A 19,142-nucleotide genomic window follows, 5' to 3' on the forward strand; every position below is an offset into this window, starting at 1 on the left:
GAGCTGAAAGTAAGCTAAATCCCGACGTAGAGGCCAAGGCACGTCCCGACGTAGAGCCCAACGCACGTCCCGACGTAGCGCCCAACGCACGTCCCGACGTAGAGCTGAAAGTTAGCTAACTACAGACGCAGAGCCCAACGCACGTCCCGACGTAGAGCTGAAAGTTAGCTAACTACAGACGTAGAACCCAACGCACGTCCCGACGTAGAGCCCAACGCATGACCCGACGTAGAGCTGAAAGTAAGCTAAATCCCGACGTAGAGCCCAACGCACGTCCCGACGTAGAGCTGAAAGTTAGCTAACTACAGACGTAGAGCCCAACGCGCGTCCCGACGTAGAGCTAAAAGTTAGCTAATTACAGACGTAGAGCCCAACGCGCGTCCCGACGTAGAGCCCAACACGCGTCCCGACGTAGAGCCCAACGCGCGTCCCGACGTAGAGCCCAACGCACGTCCCGACGTAGAGCTGAAAGTTAGCTAACTACAGACGTAGAGCCCAACGCACGTCCCGACGTAGAGCCCAACGCACGTCCCGACGTAGAGCTGAAAGTTAGCTAACTACAGACGTAGAGCCCAACGCACGTCCCAACGTAGAGCAGAAAGTTAGCTAACTACAGACGTAGAGCCCAACGCACGTCCCGACGTAGAGCCCAACGCACGTCCCGACGTAGAGCCCAACGCACGTCCCGACGTAGAGCCCAACGCACGTCCCGACGTAGAGCTGAAAGTAAGCTAAATCCCAACGTAGAGCCCAACGCACGTCCCGACGTAGAGCCCAACGCACGTCCCGACGTAGAGCCCAACGCACGTCCCGACGTAGAGCTGAAAGTAAGCTAAATCCCGAGGTAGAGCCCAACGCACGTGCCGACGTAGAGCCCAACGCACGTCCCGACGTAGAGCCCAACGCACGTCCCGACGTACAGCTGAAAGTTAGCTAACTACAGACGTAGAGCCCAACGCGCGTCCCGACGTAGAGCCCAACGCGTGTCCCGACGTAGAGCCCAACGCACGTCCCGATGTAGAGGCCAACGCACGTCCCGACGTAGAGCTGAAAGTAAGCTAAATACCGACGTAGAGGCCAACGCACGTCCCGACGTAGAGGCCAACGCACGTCCCGACGTAGAACCCAACGCGCGTCCCGACGTAGAGCCCAACGCACGTCCCGACGTAGAGCTGAAAGTAAGGTAAATCCCTACGTAGAGCCCAAAGCACGTCCCGACGTAGAGCCCAACGCACGTCCCGACGTAGAGCTGAAAGTTAGCTAACTACAGACGTAGAGCCCAACGCACGTCCCGACGTAGAGCCCAACGCACGTCCCGACGTAGAGCTGAAAGTTAGCTAACTACAGACGTAGAGCCCAACGCACGTCCCGACGTAGAACAGAAAGTTAGCTAACTACAGACGTAGAGCCCAACGCACGTCCCGACGTAGAGCCCAACGCACGTCCCGACGTAGAGCCCAACGCACGTCCCGACGTAGAGCTGAAAGTAAGCTAAATGCCGACGTAGAGCCCAACGCATGTCCCGAGGTAGAGCTGAAAGTAAGCTAAATCCCGATGTAGAGCCCAACGCACGTCCCGACGTAGAGCCCAACGCACGTCCCGACGTAGAGCTGAAAGTAAGCTAAATCCCGACGTAGAGCCCAACGCACGTCCCGACGTAGAGCTGAAAGTTAGCTAACTACAGACGTAGAGCCCAACGCGCGTCCCGACGTAGAGCTAAATGTTAGCTAACTACAGACGTAGAGCCCAACGCGCGTCCCGACGTAGAGCCCAACACGCGTCCCGACGTAGAGCCCAACGCGCGTCCCGACGTAGAGCCCAAATCACGTCCCGACGTAGTGCCCAACGCACGTCCCGACGTGGAACTGAAAGTAAACTAAAGCCCGACGTAGAGCCCAACGCACGTCCCGACGTAGAGCCCAACGCACGTCCCGACGTAGAGCCCAGCGCACGTCCCGACGTAGTGCCCGACGCACGTCCCGACGTAGCGCCCAACGCACGTCCCGACGTAGAGCTGAAAGTTAGCTAACTACAGACGTAGAGCCCAACGCACGTCCCGACGTAGAGCCCAACGCACGTCCCGACGTAGAGCAGAAAGTTAGATAACTACAGAGGTAGAGCCCAACGCACGTCCCGACGTAGAACCCAACGCACGTCCCGACGTAGAGCCCAACGCACGTCCCGACGTAGAGCCCAACGCACGTCCCGACGTAGAGGCCAACGCACGTCCCGACGTAGAGCTGAAAGTAAGCTAAATGCCGACGTAGAGGCCAACGCACGTCCCGACGTAGAGCTGAAAGTAAGCTAAATCCCGACGTAGACCCCAACGCACGTCCCGACGTAGAGCTGAAAGTTAGCTAACTACAGACGTAGAGCCCAACGCGCGTCCCGACGTAGAGCTAAAAGTTAGCTAACTACAGACGTAGAGGCCAACGCGCGTCCCGACGTAGAGCCCAACACGCGTCCCGACGTAGAGCCCAACGCGCGTCCCGACGTAGAGCCCAACGCACGTCCCGACATAGACCTGAAAGTAAGCTAAATCCCGATGTAGAGCCCAACGCACGTCCCGACGTAGAGCCCAACGCACGTCCCGACGTAGAGCCCAACGCACGTCCCGACGTAGAGCTGAAAGTAAGCTAAATCCCGAGGTAGAGCCCAACGCACGTCCCGACGTAGAGCCCAACGCACGTCCCGACGTAGAGCCCAACGCACGTCCCGACGTACAGCTGAAAGTTAGCTAACTACAGACGTAGAGCCCAACGCGCGTCCCGACGTAGAGCCCAACGCGTGTCCCCACGTAGAGCCCAACGCACGTCCCGATGTAGAGGCCAACGCACGTCCCGATGTAGAGCTGAAATTAAGCTAAATACCGACGTAGAGGCCAACGCACGTCCCGACGTAGAGGCCAACGCACGTCCCGACGTAGCGCCCAACGCACGTCCCGACGTAGAGGCCAACGCACGTCCCGACGTAGAGCTGAAAGTAAGGTAAATCCCGACGTAGAGCCCAACGCACGTCCCGACGTAGAGCCCAACGCACGTCCCGACGTAGAGCTGAAAGTTAGCTAACTACAGACGTAGAGCCCAACGCACGTCCCGACGTAGAGCAGAAAGTTAGCTAACTACAGACGTAGAGCCCAACGCGCGTCCCGACGTAGAGCCCAACACGCGTCCCGACGTAGAGCCCAACGCGCGTCCCGACGTAGACCCCAACGCACGTCCCGACGTAGTGCCCAACGCACGTCCCGACGTGGAACTGAAAGTAAGGTAAATCCCGACGTAGAGCCCAACGCACGTCCCGACGTAGAGCCCAACGCACGTCCCGACGTAGAGCCCAGCGCACGTCCCGACGTAGTGCCCGACGCACGTCCCGACGTAGCGCCCAACGCACGTCCCGATGTAGAGCTCAAAGTTAGCTAACTACAGACGTAGAGCCCAACGCACGTCCCGACGTAGAGCCCAACGCACGTCCCGACGTAGAGCTGAAAGTAAGCTAAATCCCAACGTAGAGCCCAACGCACGTCCCGACGTAGAGCCCAACGCACGTCCCGACGTAGCGCCCAACGCACGTCCCGACGTAGAGCTGAAAGTTAGCTAACTACAGACGTAGAGCCCAACGCAAGTCCCGACGTAGAGCTGAAAGTTAGCTAACTACAGACGCAGAGCCCAATGCACGTCCCGACGTAGAGCTGAAAGTTAGCTAACTACAGACGTAGAACCCAACGCACGTCCCGACGTAGAGCCCAACGTACGTCCCGACGTAGAGCTCAAAGTAAGCTAAATCCCAACGTAGAGCCCAACGCACGTCCCGACGTAGAGCTGAAAGTAAGCTAAATCCCGACGTAGAGCCCAACGCACGTCCCGACGTAGAGCTGAAAGTTAGCTAACTACAGACGTAGAGCCCAACGCGCGTCCCGACGTAGAGCTAAATGTTAGCTAACTACAGACGTAGAGCCCAACGCGCGTCCCGACGTAGAGCCCAACACGCGTCCCGACGTAGAGGCCAACGCGCGTCCCGACGTAGAGCCCAACGCACGTCCCGACGTAGTGCCCAACGCACGTCCCGACGTGGAACTGAAAGTAAGCTAAAGCCCGACGTAGAGCCCAACGCAAGTCCCGACGTAGAGCCCAACGCACGTCCCGACGTAGAGCCCAGCGCACGTCCCGACGTAGTGCCCGACGCACGTCCCGACGTAGCGCCCAACGCACGTCCCGACGTAGAGCTGAAAGTTAGCTAACTACAGACGTAGAGCCCAACGCACGTCCCGACGTAGAGCCCAACGCACGTCCCGACGTAGAGCTGAAAGTAAGCTAAATCCCAACGTAGAGCCCAACGCACGTCCCGACGTAGAGCCCAACGCACGTCCCGACGTAGCGCCCAACGCACGTCCCGACGTAGAGCTGAAAGTTAGCTAACTACAGACGTAGAGCCCAACGCACGTCCCGACGTAGAGCTGAAAGTTAGCTAACTACAGACGCAGAGCCCAACGCACGTCCCGACGTAGAGCTGAAAGTTAGCTAACTACAGACGTAGAACCCAACGCACGTCCCGACGTAGAGGCCAACGCACGTCCCGACGTAGAGCTGAAAGTAAGCTAAATCCCGACGTAGAGGCCAACGCACGTCCCGACGTAGAGCCCAAAGCACGTCCCGACGTACAGCTTAACGCACGTCCCGACGTAGCGCCCAACGCACGTCCCGACGTAGAGGCCAACGCACGTCCCGACGTAGAGCTGAAAGTAAGCTAAATCCCGACGTAGAGCCCAACGCACGTCCCGACGTAGAGCCCAACGCACGTCCCGACGTAGAGCTGAAAGTTAGCTAAGTACAGACGTAGAGCCCAACGCACGTCCCGACGTAGAGCAGAAAGTTAGATAACTACAGACGTAGAGCCCAACGCACGTCCCGACGTAGAGGCCAACGCACGTCCCGACGTAGAGCTGAAAGTTAGCTAACTACAGACGAAGAGCCCAACGCGCGTCCCGACGTAGAGCTGAAAGTTAGCTAACTACAGACGTAGAGCCCAACGCGCGTCCCGACGTAGAGCCCAACGCGTGTCCCTACGTAGCGCCCAACGCACGTCCCGACGTAGAGCTGAAAGTTAGCTAACTACAGACGTAGAGCCCAACGCACGTCCCGACGTAGAGCCCAACGCGCGTCCCGACGTGGAGCTGAAAGTAAGCTAAATCCCGACGTAGAGGCCAATGCACGTCCCGACGTAGAGCCCAACGCACGTCCCGACGTAGAGCCTAACGCACGTCCCGACGTAGAGCCCAACGCACGTCCCGACGTAGAGCTGAAAGTTAGCTAACTACAGACGTAGAGCCCAACGCACGTCCCGACGTAGAGCAGAAAGTAAGCTAAATCCCGACGTAGATCCCAACGCACGTCCCGACGTAGAGCCCAACGCACGTCGCGACGTAGAGCTGAAAGTTGGCTAACTACAGACGTAGAGCCCAACGCACGTCCCGACGTAGGGCCTAACGCAAGTCCCGATGTAGAGCCCAAAGCACGTCCCGACGTAGAGCCCAACGCACGTCCCGACGTAGAGCCCAACGCACGTCCCGACGTAGAGCTGAAAGTAAGCTAAATGCCGACGTAGAGCCCAACGCATGTCCCGACGTAGAGCTGAAAGTAAGCTAAATCCCAACGTAGAGCCCAACGCACGTCCCGACGTAGAGCCCAACGCACGTCCCGACGTAGAGCTGAAAGTAAGCTAAATCCCGACGTAGAGCCCAACGCACGTCCCGACGTAGAGCCCAACACACGTCCCGACGTAGAGCCCAACGCACATCCCGACATAGAGCCCAACGCACATCCCGACGTAGAGCTGAAAGTAAGCTAAATTCCAACGTAGCGCCCAACGCACGTCCCGAAGTAGCGCCCAACGCACGTCCCGACGTAGCGCCCAATGCACGTCCCGACGTAGCATCCAACGCACGTCCCGACGTAGAGCTGAAAGTAAGCTAAATCCCGACGTAGAGGCCAACGCACGTCCTGACGTAGAGGCCAACGCACGTCCCGACGTAGAGGCCAACGCACGTCCCGACGTAGAGCTGAAAAGTAAGCTAAATCCCGACGTAGAGCCCAACGCACGTCCCGACGTAGAGCCCAACGCACGTCCCGACGTAGAGCCCAACACACGTCCCGACGTAGACCTGAAAGTAAGCTAAATCCCGACGTAGAGCCCAACGCACGTCCCGACGTAGACCCCAACGCACGTCCCGACGTAGAGCCCAACGCACGTCCCGACGTAGAGCTTAAAGTAAGCTAAATCCCGACGTAGAGCCCAACGCACGTCCCGACTTAGAGCCCAACGCACGTCCCGACGTAGAGCTGAAAGTAAGCTAAATCCCGACGTAGAGCCCAACGGACGTCCCGACGTAGAGCTTAAAGTAAGCTAAATCCCGACGTAGAGCCCAACGCACGTTCCGACGTAGCGCCCAACGCACGTCTTGACGTAGAGCTGAATGTTAGCTAACTACAGATGTAGAGCCCAACGCACGTCCCGACGTAGAGCTGAAAGTTAGCTAACTACAGACGTAGAGCCCAACGCACGTCCCGACATAGAGCTGAAAGTAAGCTAACTACAGACGTAGAGCCCAACGCACGTCCCGACGTAGAGCCCAACGCACGTCCCGACATAGAGCCCAACGCACGTCCCGACGTAGACCTGAAGGTAAGCTAAATCCCGACCTAGAGCCCAACGCACGTCCCGACGTAGAGCCCAACGCACGTCCCAACGTAGAGCCCAACGCACGTCCCGACGTAGAGCTGAAAGTTAGCTAACTACAGACGAAGAGCCCAACGCGCGTCCCGACGTAGAGCTGAAAGTTAGCTAACTACAGACGAAGAGCCCAACGCGCGTCCCGACGTAGAGCTGAAAGTTAGCTAACTACAGACGTAGAGCCCAACGCGCGTCCCGACGTAGAGCCCAACGCGTGTCCCGACGTAGAGCCCAACGCACGTCCCGACGTAGAGCCCAACGCACGTCCCGACGTAGAGCTGAAGGTAAGCTAAATCCCGACGTAGAAGCCAACGCACGTCCCGACGTAGAGGCCAACGCACGTCCCGACGTAGAGCCCAACGCACGTCCCGACGTAGAGGCCAACGCACGTCCCGACGTACAGCTGAAAGTAAACTAAATCCCGACGTAGAGCCCAACGCACGTCCCGACGTAGAGCCCAACGCACGTCCCGACGTGGAGCCCAACGCACGTCCCGACGTAGAGCTGAAAGTAAGCTAAATCCCGACGTAGAGCCCAACGCACGTCCCGACGTAGAGCCCAACGCACGTCCCGACATAGAGCCCAACGCACGTCCCGACGTAGAGCTGAAAGTTAGCTAACTACAGACGTAGAGCCCAACGCACTTCCCGACGTAGAGCCCAACGCACGTCCCGACGTAGAGCCCAACGCACGTCCCGACGTAGAGCTGAAAGTAAGCTAAATCCCGACGTAGAGCCCAACACACGTCCCGACGTAGAGCTGAAAGTAAGCTAAATCCCGACGTAGAGGCCAACGCACGTCCCGACGTAGAGGCCAACGCACGTCCCGACGTAGAGCTGAAAGTAAGCTAAATCCCGACGTAGAGCCCAACGCACGTCCCGACGTACAGCCCAACGCACGTCCCGACGTAGAGGCCAACGCACGTCCCGACGTAGAGCTGAAAGTAAGCTAAATCCCGACGTAGCGCCCAACGCACATCCTGAAGTACCGCCCAACGCACGTCCCGACGTAGCGCGCAACGCACGTCCCGACGTAGCGCCCAATGCACGTCCCGACGTAGAGCTGAAAGTAAGCTAAATCCCGACGTAGAGGCCAACGCACGTACCGACGTAGAGCCCAACGCACGTCCCGACGTAGCGCCCAACGCACGTCCCGACGTAGAGCCCAATGTACGTCCCGATGTAGAGCTGAAAGTAAGCTAAATCCCAACGTAGAGCCCAACGCACGTCCCGACGTAGAGCCTAACGCACGTCCCGACGTAGCGCCCAACGCACGTCCCCATGTAGAGCTGAAAGTTAGCTAACTACAGATGTAGAGCCCAACGCACGTCCCGACGTAGAGCCCAACGCACGTCCCGACGTAGACCTGAAAGTAAGCTAAATCCCGACGTAGAGCCCAACGCACGTCCCGACGTAGAACCCAAGGCACGTCCCGACGTAGAGCCTAACGCACGTCCCGACATAGAGCTGAAAGTAAGCTAAATCCCGACGTAGAGCCCAACGCACGTCCCGACGTAGAACCCAAAGCACGTCCCGACGTAGAGCCCAACGCACGTCCCGACGTAGAGCCCAAAGCACGTCCCGACGTAGAGCTGAAAGTTAGCTAACTACAGACGAAGAGCCCAACGCGCGTCCCGACGTAGAGCTGAAAGTTAGCTAACTACAGACATAGAGCCCAACGCGCGTCCCGACGTAGAGCCCAACGCGTGTACCGACGTAGAGCCCAACGCACGTCCCGACGTAGAGCCCAACGCACGTCCCGACGTAGAGCTGAAAGTAAGCTAAATCCCGACGTAGATCCCAATGCACGTCCCGATGTAGAGCCCAACGCACGTCCCGATGTAGAGGCCAACGCACTTCCCGACGTAGAGGCCAACGCACGTCTCGACGTAGAGATGAAAGTAAGCTAAATCCCGATGTAGAGCCCAACGCACGTCCCGACGTAGAGCCCAACGCACGTCCCGACGTAGAGCCCAACGCACGTCCCGACGTAGAGCCCAACGCACATCCCGACGTAGAGCTGAAAGTTAGCTAACTACAGACGTAGAGCCCAACGCACGTCCCGACGTAGAGCCCAACGCACGTCCCGAAGTAGAGCTGAAAGTAAGCTAAATCCCGACGTAGAGCCCAACGCACGTCCCGACGTAGAGCCCAACACACGTCCCGACATAGCGCCCAACGCACGTCCCGACGTAGAGCTGAAAGTTAGCTAACTACAGACGTAGAGCCCAACGCACGTCCCGACGTAGAGCAGAAAGTTAGCTAACTACAGACGTAGAGCCCAACGCACGTCCCGACGTAGAACCCAACGCACGTCCCGACGTAGAGCCCAACGCACGTCCCGACGTAGAGCCCAACGCACGTCCCGACGTAGACCTGAAAGTAAGCTAAATCCCGACGTAGAGCCCAACGCACGTCCCGACGTAGAGCCCAACGCACGTCCCGACGTAGAGCCCAACGCACGTCCCGACATAGAGCTGAAAGTAAGCTAAATCCCGACGTAGAGCTCAACGCACGTCCCGACGTAGAACCCAACGCACGTCCCGACGTAGAGCCCAACGCACGTCCCGACGTAGAGCCCAAAGCACGTCCCGACGTAGAGCTGAAAGTTAGCTAACTACAGACGAAGAGCCCAACGCGCGTCCCGACGTAGAGCTGAAAGTTAGCTAACTACAGACATAGAGCCCAACGCGCGTCCCGAGGTAGAGCCCAACGCGTGTACCGACGTAGAGCCCAACGCACGTCCCGACATAGAGCCCAACGCACATCCCGACGTAGAGCTGAAAGTAAGCTAAATCCCGACGTAGATCCCAACACACGTCCCGATGTAGAGCCCAACGCACGTCCCGATGTAGAGGCCAACGCACGTCCCGACGTAGAGGCCAACGCACGTCTCGACGTAGAGATGAAAGTAAGCTAAGTCCCGACGTAGAGCCCAACGCACGTCCCGACGTAGAGCCCAACGCACGTCCCGACGTAGAGCCCAACACACGCCCCGACGTAGAGCCCAACGCATGTCCCGACGTAGAGCTGAAAGTTACCTAACTACAGACGTAGAGCCCAACGCACGTCCCGACGTAGAGCAGAAAGTTAGCTAACTACAGACGTAGAGCCCAACGCACGTCCCGACGTAGAGCCCAACGCACGTCCCGACGTAGAGCTGAAAGCAAGCTAAATCCCGACGTAGAGCCCAACGCACGTCCCGACGTAGAGCCCAACGCACGTCCCGACATAGCGCCCAACGCACGTCCCGACGTAGAGCTGAAAGTTAGCTAACTACAGACGTAGAGCCCAACGCACGTCCCGATGTAGAGCAGAAAGTTAGCTAACTACAGACGTAGAGCCCAACGCACGTCCCGACGTAGAACCCATCGCACGTCCTGACGTAGAGCCCAACGCACGTCCCGACGTAGAGCCCAACGCACGTCCCGACGTAGAGCTGAAAGTAAGCTAAATGCCGACGTAGAGGCCAACGCACGTCCCGACGTAGAGCTGAAAGGAAGCTAAATCCCGACGTAGAGCCCAACGCACGTCCCGACGTAGAGCCCAACACACGTCCCGACATAGCGCCCAACGCACGTCCCGACGTAGAGCTGAAAGTTAGCTAACTACAGACGTAGAGCCCAACGCACGTCCCGACGTAGAGCAGAAAGTTAGCTAACTACAGACGTAGAGCCCAACGCACGTCCCGACGTAGAACCCAACGCACGTCCCGACGTAGAGCCCAACGCACGTCCCGACGTAGAGCCCAACGCACGTCCCGACGTAGAGCTGAAAGTAAGCTAAATGCCGACATAGAGGCCAACGCACGTCCCGACGTAGAGCTGAAAGGAAGCTAAATCCCGACGTAGAGCCCAACGCACGTCCCGATGTAGAGCCCAACGCACGTCCCGACGTAGAGCCCAACGCACGTCCCGACGTAGAGCTGAAAGTTAGCTAACTACAGATGTAGAGCCCAACGCACGTCCCGACGTAGAGCCCAACGCACGTCCCGACGTAGCGCCCAACGCACGTCCCGATGTAGAGCTGAAAGTTAGCTAACTACAGATGTAGAGCCCAACGCACGTCCCGACGTAGAGCCCAACGAACGTCCCGACGTAGACCTGAAAGTAAGCTAAATGCCGACGTAGAGCCCAACGCACGTCCCGACGTAGAGCCCAACGCACGTCCCGACGTAGAGCCTAACGCACGTCCCGACGTAGAGCTGAAAGTTAGCTAACTACAGACGTAGAGCCCAACGCACGTCCCGACGTAGAGCAGAAAGTTAGCTAACTACAGACGTAGAGCCCAACGCACGTCCCGACGTAGAACCCAACGCACGTCCCGACGTAGAGCCCAACGCACGTCCCGACGTAGAGCCCAACGCACGTCCCGACGTAGAGCCCAACGCACGTCCCGACATAGAGCTGAAAGTAAGCTAAATCCCGACGTAGAGCTCAACGCACGTCCCGACGTAGAACCCAACGCACGTCCCGACGTAGAGCCCAACGCACGTCCCGACGTAGAGCCCAAAGCACGTCCCGACGTAGAGCTGAAAGTTAGCTAACTACAGACGAAGAGCCCAACGCGCGTCCCGACGTAGAGCTGAAAGTTAGCTAACTACAGACATAGAGCCCAACGCGCGTCCCGACGTAGAGCCCAACGCGTGTACCGACGTAGAGCCCAACGCACGTCCCGACGTAGAGCCCAACGCACGTCCCGACGTAGAGCTGAAAGTAAGCTAAATCCCGACGTAGATCCCAACACACGTCCCGATGTAGAGCCCAACGCACGTCCCGATGTAGAGGCCAACGCACGTCCCGACGTAGAGGCCAACGCACGTCTCGACGTAGAGATGAAAGTAAGCTAAGTCCCGACGTAGAGCCCAACGCACGTCCCGACGTAGAGCCCAACGCACGTCCCGACATAGCGCCCAACGCACGTCCCGACGTAGAGCTGAAAGTTAGCTAACTACAGACGTAGAGCCCAACGCACGTCCCGACGTAGAGCAGAAAGTTAGCTAACTACAGACGTAGAGCCCAACGCACGTCCCGACGTAGAACCCAACGCACGTCCCGACGGAGAGCCCAACGCACGTCCCGACGTAGAGCCCAACGCACGTCCCGATGTAGAGCTGAAAGGAAGCTAAATCCCGACGTAGAGCCCAACTCACGTCCCGACGTAGAGCCCAACGCACGTCCCGACGTAGAGCCCAACGCGCGTCCCGACGTAGAGCTGAAAGTTAGCTAACTACAGACGTAGAGCCCAACGCACGTCCCGACGTAGAGCTGAAAGTTAGCTAACTACAGACGTAGAGCCCAACGCGCGTCCCGACGTAGAGCTCAAAGTTAGCTAACTACAGACGTAGAGCCCAACGCGCGTCCTGACGTAGAGCCCAACACGCGTCCCGACGTAGAGCCCAACGCGCGTCCCAACACAGAGCCCAACGCACGTCCCGAAGTAGTGCCCAACGCACGTCCCGACGTGGAACTGAAAGTAAGCTAAATCCCGACGTAGAGCCCAACGCACGTCCCGACGTAGAGCCCAACGCACGTCCCGACGTAGAGCCCAGCGCACGTCCCTACGTACTGCCCAACGTACGTCCCGACGTAGAGACCAACGCACGTCCCGACGTAGAGCTGAAAGTAAGCTAAATCCCAACGTAGAGCCCAACGCACGTCCCGACGTAGCGCCCAACGCACGTCCCGACGTAGAGCTGAAAGTTAGCTAACTACAGACGTAGAGCCCAACGCACGTCCCGACGTAGAGCCCAACGCACGTCCCGACGTAGAGCCCAACGCACGTCCCGACGTAGAGCCCAACGCATGTCCCGACGTAGAGCTGAAAGTAAGCTAAATCCCGACGTAGAGGCCAACGCACGTCCCGACGTAGAGCTGAAAGTAAGCTAAAGCCCGACGTAGAGCCCAACGCACGTCCCGACGTAGAGCCCAACGCACGTCCCGACGTAGAGCTGAAAGTAAGCTAAATCCCGACGTAGAGCCCAAGGCACGTCCCGACGTAGAGCCCAACGCACGTCCCGACGTAGAGCCCAACGCACGTCCCGACGTAGAGCTGAAAGTAAGCTAAATCCCGACGTAGAGCCCAACGCACGTCCCGACGTAGAGCCCAACGCACGTCCCGACGTAGAGCCCAACGCACGTCCCGACGTAGAGCTGAAAGTTAGCTAACTACAGACGAAGAGCCCAACGCGCGTCCCGACGTAGAGCTGAAAGTTAGCTAACTACAGACGTAGAGCCCAACGCGCGTCCCGACGTAGAGCCCAACGCGTGTCCCGACCTAGAGCCCAACGCACGTCCCGACGTAGAGGCCAACGCACGTCCCGACGTAGAGCTGAAAGTAAGCTAAATCCCGACGTAGAGGCCAACGCACGTCCCGACGTAGAGGCCAACGCACGTCCCGACGTAGCGCCCAACGCACGTCCCGACGTAGAGGCCAACGCACGTCCCGACGTAGAGCTGAAAGCAAGCTTAATCCCGACGTAGAGCCCAACGCACGTCCCGACGTAGAGCCCAACGCACGTCCCGACGTAGAGCTGAAAGTTAGCTAACTACAGACGTAGAGCCCAACGCACGTCCCGACGTAGAGCAGAAAGTTAGCTAACTACAGACGTAGAGCCCAACGCGCGTCCCGACGTAGAGCTAAAAGTTAGCTAACTACAGACGTAGAGCCCAACGCGCGTCCTGACGTAGAGCCCAACGCACGTCCCGACATAGCGCCCAACGCACGTCCCGACGTAGAGCTGAAAGTTAGCTAACTACAGACGTAGAGCCCAACGCACGTCCCGACGTAGAGCAGAAAGTTAGCTAACTACAGACGTAGAGCCCAACGCACGTCCCGACGTAGAACCCAACGCACGTCCCGACGTAGAGCCCAACGCACGTCCCGACGTAGAGCCCAATGCACGTCCCGACGTAGAGCTGAAAGTAAGCTAAATGCCGACGTAGAGGCCAACGCACGTCCCGATATAGAGCTGAAAGGAAGCTAAATCCCGACGTAGAGCCCAACTCACGTCCCGACGTAGAGCCCAACGCACGTCCCGACGTAGAGCCCAACGCGCGTCCCGACGTAGAGCTGAAAGTTAGCTAACTACAGACGTAGAGCCCAACGCATGTCCCGACGTAGAGCTGAAAGTTAGCTAACTACAGACGTAGAGCCCAACGCGCGTCCCGACGTAGAGCTAAAAGTTAGCTAACTACAGACGTAGAGCCCAACGCGCGTCCTGACGTAGAGCCCAACACGCGTCCCGACGTAGAGCCCAACGCGCGTGCCGACACAGAGCCCAACGCACGTCCCGAAGTAGTGCCCAACGCACGTCCCGACGTGGAACTGAAAGTAAGCTAAATCCCGACGTAGAGCGAAACGCACGTCCCGACGTAGAGCACAACGCACGTCCCGACGTAGAGCCCAGCGCACGTCCCTACGTACTGCCCAACGTACGTCCCGACGTAGAGACCAACGCACGTCCCGACGTAGAGCTGAAAGTAAGCTAAATCCCAACGTAGAGCCCAACGCACGTCCCGACGTAGCGCCCAACGCACGTCCCGACGTAGAGCCCAACGCACGTCCCGACGTAGAGCTGAAAGTTAGCTAACTACAGACGTAGAGCCCAACGCACGTCCCGACGTAGAGCCCAACGCACGTCCCGACGTAGAGCCCAACGCACGTCCCGACGTAGAGCTGAAAGTTAGCTAACTACAGACGTAGAGCCCAACGCACGTCCCGACGTAGAGCCCAACGCACGTCCCGACGTAGAGCCCAACGCGCATCCCGACGTAGAGCCCAACGCGCGTCCCGACGTGGAGCTGAAAGTAAGCTAAATCCCGACGTAGAGGCCAACGCACGTCCCGACGTAGAGCCCAACGCACGTCCCGACGTAGAGCCCAACGCACGTCCCGACGTAGAGCTGAAAGTTAGCTAACTACAGACGTAGAGCCCAACGCACGTCCCGACGTAGAGCCCAACGCATGTCCCGACGTAGAGCTGAAAGTAAGCTAAATCCCGACGTAGAGGCCAACGCACGTCCCGACGTAGAGCTGAAAGTAAGCTAAAGCCCGACGTAGAGCCCAACGCACGTCCCGACGTAGAGCCCAACGCACGTCCCGACGTAGAGCTGAAAGTAAGCTAAATCCCGACGTAGAGCCCAAGGCACGTCCCGACGTAGAGCCCAACGCACGTCCCGACGTAGAGCCCAACGCACGTCCCGACGTAGAGCTGAAAGTAAGCTAAATCCCGACGTAGAGCCCAACGCACGTCCCGACGTAGAGCCCAACGCACGTCCCGACGTAGAGCCCAACGCACGTCCCGACGTAGAGCTGAAAGTTAGCTAACTACAGACGAAGAGCCCAACGCGCGTCCCGACGTAGAGCTGAAAGTTAGCTAACTACAGACGTAGAGCCCAACGCGCGTCCCGACGTAGAGCCCAACGCGTGTCCCGACCTAGAGCCCAACGCACGTCCCGACGTAGAGGCCAACGCACGTCCCGACGTAGAGCTGAAAGTAAGCTAAATCCCGACGTAGAGGCCAACGCACGTCCCGACGTAGAGGCCAACGCACGTCCCGACGTAGCGCCCAACGCACGTCCCGACGTAGAGGCCAACGGACGTCCCGACGTAGAGCTGAAAGTAAGCTTAATCCCGACGTAGAGCCCAACGCACGTCCCGACGTAGAGCCCAACGCACGTCCCGACGTAGAGCTGAAAGTTAGCTAACTACAGACGTAGAGCCCAACGCACGTCCCGACGTATAGCAGAAAGTTAGCTAACTACAGACGTAGAGCCCAACGCACGTCCCGACGTAGAACCCAACGCACGTCCCGACGTAGAGCCCAACGCACGTCCCGACGTAGAGCCCAACGCACGTCCCGACGTAGAGCCCAACGCACGTCCCGACGTTGAGCTGAAAGTAAGCTAAATGCCGACGTAGAGGCCGACGCACGTCCCGACGTAGAGCTGAAAGTAAGCTAAATCCCGACGTAGAGCCCAACGCACGTCCCGACGTAGAGCCCAACGCACGTCCCGACGTAGAGCTGAAAGTTAGCTAACTACAGACGTAGAGCCCAACGTGCGTCCCGACGTAGAGCTAAAAGTTAGCTAACTACAGACGTAGAGCCCAACGCGCGTCCCGACGTAGAGCCCAACACGCGTCCCGACGTAGAGCCCAACGCGCGTCCCGACGTAGAGCCCAACGCACGTCCCGACGTAGTGCCCAACGCACGTCCCGACTTGGAACTGAAAGTAAGCTAAATCCCGACGTAGAGCCCAACGCACGTCCCGACGTAGAGCCCAGCGCACGTCCCGACGTAGTGCCCGACGCACGTCCCGACGTAGAGCTGAAAGTAAGCTAAATCCCGACATAGAGCCCAACGCACGTCCCAACGTAGAGCCCAACGCACGTCCCGACGTAGAGCCCAACGCACGTCCCGACGTAGAGCTGAAAGTTGGCTAACTACAGACGTAGAGCCCAACGCACGTCCCGACGTAGAGCCCAACGCACGTCCCGACGTAGAGCTGAAAGTAAGCTAAATCCCAACGTAGAGCCCAACACACGTCCTACATAGAGCCCAACGCACGTCCCGATGTAGAGCCCAATGCACGTCCCGACATAGACCTGAAAGTAAGCTAAATCCCGATGTAGAGCCCAACGCACGTCCCGACGTAGAGCCCAACGCACGTCCCGACGTAGAGCTGAAAGTAAGCTAAATCCCAACGTAGAGCCCAACGCACGTCCCGACGTAGACCCCAACGCACGTCCCGACGTAGAGCCGAACGCACGTCCCGACGTAGAGCTGAAAGTTAGCTAACTACAGACGTAGAGCGCAACGCACGTCCCGACGTAGAGCCCAACGCACGTCCCGACGTAGAGCCCACCGCGCGTCCCGACGTAGAGCCCTACGCGCGTCCCGACGTGGAGCTGAAAGTAAGCTAAATCCCGACGTAGAGGCCAACGCACGTCCCGACGTAGAGCCCAACGCACGTCCCGACGTAGAGCCCAACGCACGTCCCGACGTAGAGCTGAAAGTTAGCTAAATACAGACGTAGAGCCCAAAGCACGTCCTGACGTAGAGCCCAACGCACGTCCCGACGTAGAGCTGAAAGTAAGCTAAATCCCAACGTAGAGCCCAACGCACGTCCCGACGTAGACCCCAACGCACGTCCCGACGTAGAGCCGAACGCACGTCCCGACGTAGAGCTGAAAGTTAGCTAACTACAGACGTAGAGCGCAACGCACGTCCCGACGTAGAGCCCAACGCACGTCCCGACGTAGAGCCCACCGCGCGTCCCGACGTAGAGCCCTACGCGCGTCCCGACGTGGAGCTGAAAGTAAGCTAAATCCCGACGTAGAGGCCAAGGCACGTCCCGACGTAGAGCCCAACGCACGTCCCGACGTAGCGCCCAACGCACGTCCCGACGTAGAGCTGAAAGTTAGCTAACTACAGACGCAGAGCCCAACGCACGTCCCGACGTAGAGCTGAAAGTTAGCTAACTACAGACGTAGAACCCAACGCACGTCCCGACGTAGAGCCCAACGTACGTCCCGACGTAGAGCTCAAAGTAAGCTAAATCCCAACGTAGAGCCCAACGCACGTCCCGACGTAGAGCCCAACGCACGTCCCGACGTAGACCTGAAAGTAAGCTAAATCCCGACGTAGAGCCCAACGCACGTACCGACGTAGAGCCCAACGCACGTCCCGACGTAGAGCCCAACGCACGTCCCGACGTAGAGCTGAACGTAAGCTAAATCCCGACGTAGAGCCCAACGCACGTCCCGACGTAGAGCCCAACGCACGTCCCGACGTAGAGCCCAACGCACGTCCCGACGTAGAGCTGAAAGTTGGCTAACTACAGACGTAGAGCCCAACGCACGTCCCGACGTAGAGCCCAACGAACGTCCCGACGTAGAGCCCAACGCACGTCCCGACGTAGAGCTGAAAGTTAGCTAACTACAGACGAAGAGCCCAACGCGCGTCCCGACGTAGAGCTGAAAGTTAGCTAACTACAGACGTAGAGCCCAACGCGCGTCCCGACGTAGAGCCCAATGCGTGTCCCGACGTAGAGCCCAATGCACGTCCCGACGTAGAGGCCAACGCACATCCCGACGTAGAGCTGAAAGTAAGTTAAATCCCGACGTAGAGGCCAACGCACGTCCCGACGTAGAGGCCAACGCACGTCCCGACGTAGAGCCCAACGCACGTCCCGACGTAGCGCCCAAAGCACGTCCCGACGTAGAGGCCAACGCACGTCCCGACGTAGAGCTGAAAGTAAGCTAAATCCCGACGTAGAGCCCAACGCACGTCCCGACGTAGAGCCCAACGCACGTCCCGACGTAGAGCTGAAAGTTAGCTAACTACAGACGTAGAGCCCAACGCACGTCCCGACGTAGAGCAGAAAGTTAGATAACTACAGACGTAGAGCCCAACGCACGTCCCGACGTAGAACCCAACGCACGTCCCGACGTAGAGCCCAACGCACGTCCCGACGTAGAGCCCAACGCACGTCCCGACGTAGAGGCCAACGCACGTCCCGACGTAGAGCTGAAAGTAAGCTAAATGCCGACGTAGAGGCCAACGCACGTCCCGACGTAGAGCTGAAATTAAGCTAAATCCCGACGTAGAGCCCAATGCACGTCCCGACGTAGAGCCCAACGCATGACCCGACGTAGAGCTGAAAGTAAGCTAAATCCCGACGTAGAGCCCAACGCACGTCCCGACGTAGAGCTGAAAGTTAGCTAACTACAGACGTAGAGCCCAACGCGCGTCCCGACGTAGAGCTAAAAGTTAGCTAATTACAGACGTAGAGCCCAACGCGCGTCCCGACGTAGAGCCCAACACGCGTCCCGACGTAGAGCCCAACGCGCGTCCCGACGTAGAGCCCAACGCACGTCCCGACGTAGAGCTGAAAGTTAGCTAACTACAGACGTAGAGCCCAACGCACGTCCCGACGTAGAGCCCAACGCACGTCCCGACGTAGAGCTGAAAGTTAGCTAACTACAGACGTAGAGCCCAACGCACGTCCCGACGTAGAGCAGAAAGTTAGCTAACTACAGACGTAGAGCCCAACGCACGTCCCGACGTAGAGCCCAACGCACGTCCCGACGTAGAGCCCAACGCACGTCCCGACGTAGAGCCCAACGCACGTCCCGACGTAGAGCTGAAAGTAAGCTAAATCCCAACGTAGAGCCCAACGCACGTCCCGACGTAGAGCCCAACGCACGTCCCGACGTAGAGCCCAACGCACGTCCCGACGTAGAGCTGAAAGTAAGCTAAATCCCGAGGTAGAGCCCAACGCACGTGCCGACGTAGAGCCCAACGCACGTCCCGACGTAGAGCCCAACGCACGTCCCGACGTACAGCTGAAAGTTAGCTAACTACAGACGTAGAGCCCAACGCGCGTCCCGACGTAGAGCCCAACGCGTGTCCCGA

The sequence above is a fragment of the Leptosomus discolor genome, unplaced genomic scaffold (genome assembly GCF_034619465.1).
Source record: "Leptosomus discolor isolate bLepDis1 unplaced genomic scaffold, bLepDis1.hap2 HAP2_SCAFFOLD_29, whole genome shotgun sequence".
Lineage (NCBI taxonomy): Eukaryota > Metazoa > Chordata > Aves > Leptosomiformes > Leptosomidae > Leptosomus > Leptosomus discolor.